An 11,536-nucleotide genomic window follows, 5' to 3' on the forward strand; every position below is an offset into this window, starting at 1 on the left:
CTGTGGAGGATGGGTCCGAAGCTGTATCCGCGAGCTGTGGAGGATGGGTCCGAAGCTGTATCCGGGAGCTGTGGAGGATGGGTCCGAAGCTGTATCCGCGAGCTGTGGAGGATGGGTCCGAAGCTGTACCCGGGAGCTGTGGAGGATGGGTCCGAAGCTGTATCCGGGAGCTGTGAAGGATGGGTCCGAAGCTGTACCCGGGAGCTGTGGGTGGTGTGTCCTGGGAGCGAGTGAGAGTTCACATTTCTGCGCACATGTAATCAGCAGGCAAATCGCTTCAACTCTTATCCCTGGTTTGGCTTCCTGAGCTCTCTCTGTGTGCGCCAGGGTCAGCAAAACATTCCAGTCTTTCAAAGTTTAATAAAAATTAGTATATTCGGGATTGGAAGTAATTAACTGCATCTTGAATTGGGACAAGTGACTGTCAGTGTGAGCATAAACTACCCGTCCGCCTAAAAGAAAACAAATCCATGCTTTGTTTTCTCTTTGTGCTCTCTCCCTCTACATCAGATCTGATATTCAAGAGAAGTCCAACCAAAGTCATTGTTATTAAAATGAATAAAGTTGTTAATAAAAAGAAGAAAACATGTGCCCTCTGTGAGGCTCGAACTCACGACCTTCAGATTATGAGACTGACGCGCTGCCTACTGCGCTAAGAAGGCTCTGAAATCTTCACTATGGAAACCTCTTTTTATGTATAGCCAACCACAAGAGGGCGCAGCGAGTCAAGCGAAGAATCAAGAAGCACAGAGTTTTATCCATATTATCTGCATGATATGGTGTTCATTCTCTTTGGCTCAAGCCACAGAATTACTTCTTTGTCCAGGTGTGATATCACAATTTGGGCCTGCAAAAAAATGGTAATAATTGGTGAAGCCAATTGGCCTCGCATTTTGTATGTGAAAGTACCTCGCTGGTTGGTAATTTTGTGTGATAGATATTTATTCGACGTTTAGCTAAATTGGTTGAGCAGGTCCATCAAGGGAAATTAGGATATTGGGGGCAGATCTACAAGCCCCCTGCGCCACCAGTACATCACTTTTCGTGATGTACCGGTGGCACAGGGGGCTCCTCCATATTTACAAAGACAGGAAAAGCCACCCTGTGTGATGTTTCCTCTCCTTGTAAATAAGGCCACTTCACACACAGCAGTTTGCGTTGAAAGGACGTTCCATGGATGTTGCTGTGGGTGTTCCCACGCAACACCCATGGAACAAGACACATCTCCAGATTTACGAGAAATAGTAAATCTGGCGATGCGTCTCAATGCTACGCCACTCTAGAGGTGGCGTTGCGAGGCGCAATGTTGAGAAATGTTTTCATTTCTCCTCCATTTTTCCTCTTTCAATGCGTGCTGCATTCTACAGCACGCACTGAAGGAGGAAAATGCCTGTAGTGATTGTTTTGTGCAGGAAGGGGCTCCTTCTTGCACAAAAACAATCTCCACACGATGCAGGCACCCTTGCACCGTGGTGCAGGGATGCCTGCGCCGGCGCATGGCTGCAGTTTGTGCACCAGCGCAGGGGGCGCACAGAGATGTGACAGTAAATATGTTGTATCCCTGTGCTTCAGAAGTGCCGCGGCGTGGTGCAGCCAAAGGGCTTGCGGTGCCGCACTGTGGCACTTCCCCGTAGATCTGCCCCAGGGTCTCAAGCCATAATTTAGCATCAAGAATGCTTTAAAGTGCAATAATACAAGAGAGCTATTGCTATATTACAATATTAAAATCACATCACCTTCGCTGAATATTTTATGGAAGCACATTTAGAATGTCTAAGCAATGTTACAGGTATGTAACCTATTCTTTATGAAGTGTTCCATGGTATGTTGGCATGTCAAGTACAAGCAAAGCAGACAACGCACCACATGTCATTGCTTAGTTGAAATGGCAATAAATCAAAACACTTAAGTGCAATAACCCTACATTCAACATGACAGAGTATATCTTGTTTTTGCTATGCTGTTTTAATAGCAATATTGAAGGCATCCCGTATGCATTAAAACATTCTGTTTAATCATACAGTAGCCAGGCTCCAAGGCCTATACATGGAAGCTTGAGCAGTTCCAAGCAACCAACAGTGTTGTTAAAATTCAACCAATCAATGATCATTATAGTTTCAAGCCTTTGCACACCTTGAAGCAGATAGAAGCACTTGCCTTTTCTTGTTCCCCATCAGCTAGATGAGTACTTCATGTTTACATTTATTTCAGTGTGTCAGTAGATCCAATGCCTAATTTCTTTAATAGCAGTAGTGCAAAGGCCCAAAGTTGACTTTGGGGCCCCCCCTCAAGCACTGCTGCTGGTTAGTGCTGCTGAATACCAAGGCTGCCCAGCCTTGGCTCCATCTCAGCAGTCTTCCATCCACCACCTGCACCTCCTGTCGCTTAGCACACATTTTCAGGTTCTTTTTCATCACTGCGGCCTACTTTATTTACTGTTTTCCTATCTCTCTCTTCCCTTTGTTTCTCCCTTTCTCTCTGTTGCTCTGAGTAAAAGACTGTAATTTAAAATACATGCCGGAGCCAGAAACAATTGTCATTGCCCCCTTTGCAAGCACTGGTTCAAGTTAAGCCCTGATATAGATGCATACTTTAGACAAATGCCGTCTAGATATTGGTTGTAGTGCTCTTTCTGCTTACCTGCTTATTGCTCCTAATCATTTACTATTACATTTTCCCCTTGGGTGAGGTTACCTTTCACTATATTTCACTTATTTATTTGCTGTTGTGATTCTCTTGCTTACAATATGCATACAACATGTATTATATATATATTTATAGTCATGAAGTATCATACATATCTGTATATGACCCGAATGCATGACATGACTCAGGAGGGTACCACTGTACTCTGGCTGGGCTGCAGTTGAACAGTACTGACGTGACACATGACAGTGAAAAGTTCCTTTGTATGCAGAAAATACTACCTTTAAGTATTAGCAGATTCACCTCTAAAGTGTGCCTTGTACGCCCAGAGGTATGGTATGGATGCTCAATGTATATACTGGATGCATTCCAGATATTAGAATAGTCTGCTCCACAGTTAATGGTTACAATATCTGAGTGTACCGGTGTAGGTAAATCTGCATCTTCCTTGAGCAGGCCTAGTATGAAAACAATCCCTGTATTATATCGTGTCATGCAAAAATGTTAGAGTGGCAATTTAAAGTTATATTTCTCTTAGTTTCAAAAAATCTAAACCAGTGCTTAAACTAGCGTTTTGATAATTTTAGTGAACAGGTAATTGTGCTGCTTGAGAGAAAAGTGATCTGGGAGGAGGAGAGGTGCAACTTGCATCACAATGGGCAGTTTTCACAGCCTCCTCTTATCATGGGCATTCTGAATAAGGCTGTCAAAATGCAATCATCACTTTCCAGAGTCAGAGACTTACACTGTGTGTCCCCAGCAAGAGGCAAAACTAGTGAGCACAGACAGACGAAAGGCAGCGATAATTTTCGCTGACCGCTGTTAGCGTGAGAAAATCTATTGCCGGCTATCGCTGGCGATAATCCCCATGGCAGCGTTGTATTAACAACGCTTGACACCATGGAGATAACAATCCCAGCGATAGCGGGGATTATCGCCGTTTTCAATGTTATATAGCTGGTTTTCCACCAATATTCCATTGCAAATGGCGATAACCCTGTTGATAGGGCAGGACAATCTTAGCAATGTAATCCACCTCCCATTGGATTACATGACTAAGTCAGGTCACAAGCAGGCGTTAGGAAAGTAGCTTAACTGTGGTTAGCGCTCCTTTCCTAACGCTCTGCTTGATAGCGTGTAGCTTGATAATAGGAGAAATGTCGCTTAGCGACATTCCCTATTATTTTGCTCTGGAACGCCCACTTTGCATCTCATTAGAGATGCAAAGCTGGGCGTTGTTGACAGTCTCGCTAAATCAGCAAAACACGCGATAGTTTGTTATTGCTGAAAAGGCGATGACATTATCACCGCTTTTCTGACGAAAACGGCCGCAAAAGTGGTGATAATTTCATATCGGCGCCTGGATGATATGCCCCGAAGAGACCTCATTCCCATAGGATAGCAGACAGAGGGAGATACAGGGCTGCTGCAGCTGGAAGACAACTCAGGTCATTCTGGTTGATGTATTATTCCAAGGTTTGCAGTAAACTGAAGAAGGAAGAGATAAAAAAGGAGGTGGGAAGTCTGAGAGAAAGGTGGGGGTGCACCAATCACTGAGTAATGTGTAGGATCTGACTGGTACCTCTACTCCCCCCCCCTCCATTTTGTCCCTGTTGTTGTTGTGCTCCGTGTGCGCTGACCTAAGCCCGCCCCGCCTCCCAGCTGAGACGCCCTCCCACTAACTAGATACAGCGCTCCCAGTCCCAGAAACGCTGTGATCTCTCTTCGCTCCCGCCCTGAGTGGTCGCTCCCTTGTCTCTCCACCGAGACTCGGTATTGTTAAACTGCGCTGCTTACTTTTCACTGTGCCTGTATTATTTATTGGCTGGCAATTGTTTTTCACTCTGTAGTACTTGTAGCATATCTGTTCTCCACCGAGACTCGATATTGTTAAACTGCGCTGCTTACTTTTCACTGTGCCTGTATTATTTACTGGCTGGCAATTGTTTTTCACTCTGTAGTACTTGTAGCATATCTGTTCACATTTAGAACTTCTAGCGCGATATCCCTCGGCGCCTTGCTCTACTCCCCCCCCCCTCCATTTTGTCCCTGTTGTTGTTGTGCTCCGTGTGCGCTGACCTAAGCCCGCCCCGCCTCCCAGCTGAGACGCCCTCCCACTAACTAGATACAGCGCTCCCAGTCCCAGAAACGCTGTGATCTCTCTTCGCTCCCGCCCTGAGTGGTCGCTCCCTTGTCTCTCCACCGAGACTCGGTATTGTTAAACTGCGCTGCTTACTTTTCACTGTGCCTGTATTATTTATTGGCTGGCAATTGTTTTTCACTCTGTAGTACTTGTAGCATATCTGTTCTCCACCGAGACTCGATATTGTTAAACTGCGCTGCTTACTTTTCACTGTGCCTGTATTATTTATTGGCTGGCAATTGTTTTTCACTCTGTAGTACTTGTAGCATATCTGTTCACATTTAGAACTTCTAGCGCGATATCCCTCGGCGCCTTGCTCTACTCCCCCCCCCCTCCATTTTGTCCCTGTTGTTGTTGTGCTCCGTGTGCGCTGACCTAAGCCCGCCCCGCCTCCCAGCTGAGACGCCCTCCCACTAACTAGATACAGCGCTCCCAGTCCCAGAAACGCTGTGATCTCTCTTCGCTCCCGCCCTGAGTGGTCGCTCCCTTGTCTCTCCACCGAGACTCGGTATTGTTAAACTGCGCTGCTTACTTTTCACTGTGCCTGTATTATTTATTGGCTGGCAATTGTTTTTCACTCTGTAGTACTTGTAGCATATCTGTTCACATTTAGAACTTCTAGCGCGATATCCCTCGGCGCCTTGCTCTACTCCCCCCCCCCTCCATTTTGTCCCTGTTGTTGTTGTGCTCCGTGTGCGCTGACCTAAGCCCGCCCCGCCTCCCAGCTGAGACGCCCTCCCACTAACTAGATACAGCGCTCCCAGTCCCAGAAACGCTGTGATCGCTCTTCGCTCCCGCCCTGAGTGGTCGCTCCCTTGTCTCTCCACCGAGACTCGGTATTGTTAAACTGCGCTGCTTACTTTTCACTGTGCCTGTATTATTTATTGGCTGGCAATTGTTTTTCACTCTGTAGTACTTGTAGCATATCTGTTCTCCACCGAGACTCGATATTGTTAAACTGCGCTGCTTACTTTTCACTGTGCCTGTATTATTTATTGGCTGGCAATTGTTTTTCACTCTGTAGTACTTGTAGCATATCTGTTCACATTTAGAACTTCTAGCGCGATATCCCTCGGCGCCTTGCTCTACTCCCCCCCCCTCCATTTTGTCCCTGTTGTTGTTGTGCTCCGTGTGCGCTGACCTAAGCCCGCCCCGCCTCCCAGCTGAGACGCCCTCGCCCCTCCCCTTCCACCATCCCTATATGACAGGAGTTCCCGCGCGCAGCGTTCACGCACAGCGACCGCGCCCAACCCGCGCCGAAGGTGCGCCAAAGGTAAGCCCGTCTACGCCCGTCCGCGCCTGGACCGCGCCCAGCGCCAGACCCCCTGCCCCTCGCGCTGCCCAGCCCCCCCGCATTACCTACGATGCTGCCACCCTCCTAGCCCTCAACCCCGGTCGCGCCCCCAATTGCGTCCAAGCCGCTCCTGGACGCACCCATGGACCGTTCTCCTGCCTCTCCTGCAAATTTAGCGGCACCGACAACATCTCCGCTACGACCACACCACAAATTCCCGACCCCACCCACCTAGAATGCATCCTTCTCAACACCCGCTCGGTCCACAGGCACGCCATTGACCTTTGGAACCTACTTGACACCATCTCTCCTGACGTCGCCTTCCTAACGGAAACATGGATGAACGCTTCCTCCGCCCCTGACATCGCCATCGCTATCCCTGATGACTATAAGATCACACGCAAGGACCGCACCGACCATACAGGAGGTGGGATCGCTATCGTTCATAAGAAATCCATCCGCATCTCTACCAGCTCTGACGCCAACCTAGCTAACTCAGAACACCTTCACTTCCAGATCCACATCGACCCCAAGACAACTCTCAGAGGCACCCTCCTCTACAGACCACCAGGACCCCGCGCAAAATTCAGTGAAGACATCACGGACTTCATCACCCCACACGCGCTCCCCTCCAAAGACTACATCCTTCTGGGAGACCTCAACTTTCACCTCGAAAAGATCAACGACCGCAACTCCGCCACCCTCTTAGACAACCTCGCCAACCTCGGACTTAAACAACTTGTCACTACCCCCACCCACATCGCAGGTCACACACTCGACCCCATCTTCACCTCCAGCAACCATGTCTCCTTCAGCCACACTACGGATCTCCTCTGGACTGACCACAGCTGCGTTCACTTCACCTACAACAAGCCGAAACCCATCATCCACCTCCAACCAACTCTACAAAGAAACTGGAACAAAATCACCTCGGATCAGATCTCCACATCGCTCCTTCGAACCTCCCCAGCCCTCTCCTCTAACGCCAACGAAGCCGCCTCCAACCTCACCCTTTGGTTATCCAACACCGCCGACACCTTAGCACCACTAAAAAAACGTCAACACAAACTTGGTAACAAGAAGGCCTCATGGTTCAACGATGATCTCAAGAAATCCAAGAAACTGTGCCGCTCCCTTGAAAAGGCCTGGAAAAAAGACCCATCCACCAGCAACAAGAACGCCTTCAAAAGCGCCACCCGTACTCACCACCAACTGATCCGAAAAGCCAAGAAAACAGCATTCAAGGATCGACTTGACAACAACGCCCACAACAGCAAGGAACTTTTCAACATCGTCAAGGAATTTTCCAACCCCTCGGCCAACTCCAACGACATCACCCCCTCTCAAACCCTCTGCGACTCCCTATCCTCTTTTTTCCACAACAAGATTGCTGACATCCACAACAGCTTTGACAACCAACCCGGAAGCCAACCCACCCTACCATCTGCTGACCATCTTCCTCCCGTAAACACCCTTAACGCCTGGAACCCAATCTCCACTGAGGACACCATCCGCCTGATGAATTCCATCCACTCTGGATCCCCCACAGACCCATGCCCTCACCACATCTTCAACAAAGCAGACTCCGTCATAGCTCCGCACCTCCGAGACGTCATCAACTGCTCCTTCAACTCCGCTACCTTCCCTGAAGACTGGAAACACGCTGAACTCACCGCCCTTCTGAAAAAACCAACAGCAGACCCCACCGAACTCAAAAACTACCGCCCCATCTCGCTTCTTCCATTCCCGGCCAAAGTCATCGAGAAAGCCGTCAACAACCAGCTCGCCGCCTTCCTCGAAGCCAACAAATCACTCGACCCCTCACAATCTGGCTTCCGAGCCAAACACAGCACTGAGACCGCCCTCATCGCAGCAACAGACGACATTCGAACTCTACTGGACAATGGAGACACAGTCGCCCTCATCCTCCTCGACCTCTCTGCTGCCTTCAACACAGTCTGCCACAGCACCCTTTTACAACGCCTCAGAAACATCGGAATCCAAGGAAAAGCACTGGAATGGATCACCTCGTTCCTCACCGGAAGAACACAGAGAGTCCGCCTCCCACCATTCAAGTCCGAGGCCTCTGAAATCATCTGCGGCGTACCTCAAGGATCCTCACTCAGTCCCACCCTCTTCAACGTATACATGAGCCCCCTCGCGGCCATCGCCCGCCAACACAACCTCAACATCATCTCTTACGCGGACGACACTCAACTGATCCTTTCTCTCACCAAGGACCCCAGCACCGCCAAAACTAACCTACACGAAGGTATGAAAGAAGTCGCCGAATGGATGAAACAAAGCCGTCTGAAACTGAACTCAGACAAAACAGAAGTCCTCATCTTAGGTACATCCCCCTCTGCATGGGACGACTCCTGGTGGCCGGAAGCCCTCGGAAAAGCACCCATCCCGACAGACCACGCACGGAACCTTGGCGTCATCCTGGATTCTTCACTCTCAATGAACAGACAAGTCAGCGCCGTATCCTCTTCCTGCTTTAACATTCTTCGCATGCTCAGAAAAACATTTCGCTGGATCCCCCCCGAAACAAGGAAAACAGTCACCCACGCTCTAGTCACGAGCCGACTGGACTACGGAAACACCCTCTACGCAGGTACCACCGCTAAACTCCTGAAGAAACTACAACGAATCCAAAACGCCTCAGCCAGGCTCATATTAGACATCCCACGCAACGAACACATCTCTGGTCACCTTAAAGACCTCCACTGGCTACCCGTCAATAAGAGGATCACTTTCCGACTGCTTACCCACGCACACAAATCACTCTACGACATCGGACCAGATTGCCTCAACTCTCGACTGTCCTTCTACACCCCCTCCCGCCAACTTCGCTCTTCCAGCCAAGCCTTCGCCACTGTACCCCGCATCAACAAGACCACCATGGGAGGCAGATCCTTTTCATACCTGGCTGCCAAAACATGGAACTCACTCCCCGCTTACCTTCGCCTCACCCAGAATCACCTAGCGTTCAGAAAGCAGCTTAAAACGTGGATATTTGACAAATAATCCTTCTCCCCTTCCTAAGCGCCTTGAAACCCTCTGGGTATGTAGTGCGCTATACAAATTTTTATGACTTGACTTGAATTGACTTCTTCTACACATTCCTGGACCTGGGAAGAAATATCCTGGACGAGGACAACTATTCCTCATAGCTGTAAAAGGGAAAATGTAAGGTCTCCTAAGTCCTATGGTCATCCAGGGACTGGATCTGCTCTTCAAGGGTCAAGGGTTTGGCCTCCTGTTACCTGCGTCATTAACTTAAAAAGCAGGAGACGTCCTGGTTGCAAGAAGAGCCATCTGAACACAGTGGACCGAACCCTGACGGCCCCTGGTTGGAGAGAGATCTGGTGCCTAGAATCCTACCGTGAGGACCTGAGGGCCGCAGAAACGACCAGGAGGAAATGTGCCAGCAGTTAAAGAAATGCATGAATGAGTCATTTGTAGGTGTCCCCTAAGACAGCAAGCATGAGCTTGAGCTTTGTTTCACTGCAAGGGGCTTGAACTAAGTAGCAGTAGTATATGTCAACGTTGAAAAATCGAAATGTAAAACATGTATTATTTGATAAATTCTCTGAACAACAAGTTTTGGATTTATAAATGAATGTAACATTAACTTTTAAAACAATTACATTACTTTTAATTGATTCTATAAAATACTTTTAATAATTAATAATGCACAGGGGGTCATTATGAAGGCGGGTGGATTGCCACTGCCCGCCCAGCGCTGGCGATCGCCCCGCCATCACAACACAATTTACCATCCTCGGCAGATGGAAAGTCCATCCGCCGCTTTTCCACCGGTCGGCAATCGTCATGATTGCTGGGCGGGCGGGAAAAGCCCACAATATGGTGGCGGTGCCTTGCAGGCCCAGCCATCCATATTATGATGGTTGCGGAGGGTGTGACTTTCCATGGCGAAGACTCCGTCATGGAAAGGCATGCAGGAAATGACTTTGGGGGCCTGTTGCAGGCCCACGGGGGGGGGGGGGGGGGTGAGGGGTTGGGGGGCTGCACTGGGGGAGTACCTATGGTACCCCCCAACATTGCCATGCACCGCGCGGTGCCTGCCACGTTGTGCATGACAATGCATAACTTGGGATATTAACATTGCGTACGGTGCTGCAGCCAGCAGCACATCCACAATGTTAATATACCAGGTTGCGCCCGCCAGTGTGACGGTCCCAGCTCCGCAAGGATGGCGGGCAGACGAAAGTCCGTCCGCCATCTTAACAGACCCCAAACGCTACTCCAAATTACGCAATGTAGTCTTAGTTCAGGCCATCATTTGCTGTGTATCTCTATCAGGTTGGACACTTAAGCTGTGAATAAGCCAGACACGTTTCAATTCATCTAACAGCTACACTAAATAAAATAAAAATTCAGGGCAGGCTCTGACAGAATTTCTAGTCAGCCCTTACTTCAGAGCTGCGAGTTGACTGGGGTTCGCTGGGGTGTTTGCATTCCTCTGCCCTGCAGTCATTAATAGCGGTTAACTACAGGCAGTAAAATGAAGTTAACTGCCAGTTGCCTTTGATATATATTTTCTTGTACACAATATTCTATTACTCGTCTTTGATTCTGTTGTAAAAGTGTTTCCGCCCGGTTTCGAACCGGGGACCTTTCGCGTGTGAGGCGAACGTGATAACCACTACACTACGGAAACTCACACAGGACAGACTGTGTGGTCCCTTTATTTATTCTCGTCATACACCTGCTGTTGTACATGGATTCACAGTCGTTTCATCGTGCCTCCCTGACTGGGAAGATGCAACCTATTACACAACTTTTTAGAGTTGTTATCATTAGACACAGAAACTTTGAAACACGATTTTTGACCTTTTATTTAGTCAGTCCGCTTTTGAAGATCATGACACCCCAAAAGTTGAGACTTTCTGCCAAGTTTTGCGGGCGAGGGCTTGGGGGATGTGAGAGTAACCGCCCCCCACACCCGGCAACTCTGCATCTGTGAATGCTGCCCCCTCCGCTCTGCGAGACACCCCCCCCCCCTCCCCCCTCCCCCCTCTGAGTCCAGTATCTGCCGCCGCTGCTGAGGGAAAGCAATCTTTCTTTGCTGAATCGATCCGAGCCGTTTGCATTTTGCTGCAGTGACTGCCTTTTCCAGTGTCCCTGTACAAATCTATGTGTTTGCCTCAGAATAAAAAAAAGCAAATGACATTTACGCGCAAAATGGAGAATGTCAGGAAGAGTTAATGACTGAGCTGTGTCCAATGAGGACCGGAAGTGGGGGGGTGGAGGCTTTTTATATCCAGGCTCGTGAGTCATTTATAGAAACAAACTAAGCTCTCATCCTGTGCCTGTACAGGAATGCCTGTAACTGCATTGGCACAAATCACACAACCGATCACACACTGGGACAGATATCATTGTATATTCTGAAAATTGAGCAACCATTAGACGTTGGGCAGCAT

General features: G+C 48.9%; 2 non-coding genes across 2 annotated transcripts; both read right to left on the reverse strand.

Moving 5' to 3' along the window:
- Positions 1-589: 589 nt before the first annotated feature.
- TRNAM-CAU (transfer RNA methionine (anticodon CAU)) lies at positions 590-662 on the reverse strand. The gene has a single exon. It is a non-coding gene; the product is annotated as a tRNA-Met (tRNA).
- Positions 663-10,697: 10,035 nt separating this feature from the next.
- On the reverse strand, positions 10,698-10,770 carry TRNAV-CAC (transfer RNA valine (anticodon CAC)). The gene has a single exon. It is a non-coding gene; the product is annotated as a tRNA-Val (tRNA).
- Between the last annotated feature and the right edge of the window lie 766 nt (positions 10,771-11,536).

This window comes from Lissotriton vulgaris, chromosome 1_1 (genome assembly GCF_964263255.1).
Source record: "Lissotriton vulgaris chromosome 1_1, aLisVul1.2, whole genome shotgun sequence".
Lineage (NCBI taxonomy): Eukaryota > Metazoa > Chordata > Amphibia > Caudata > Salamandridae > Lissotriton > Lissotriton vulgaris.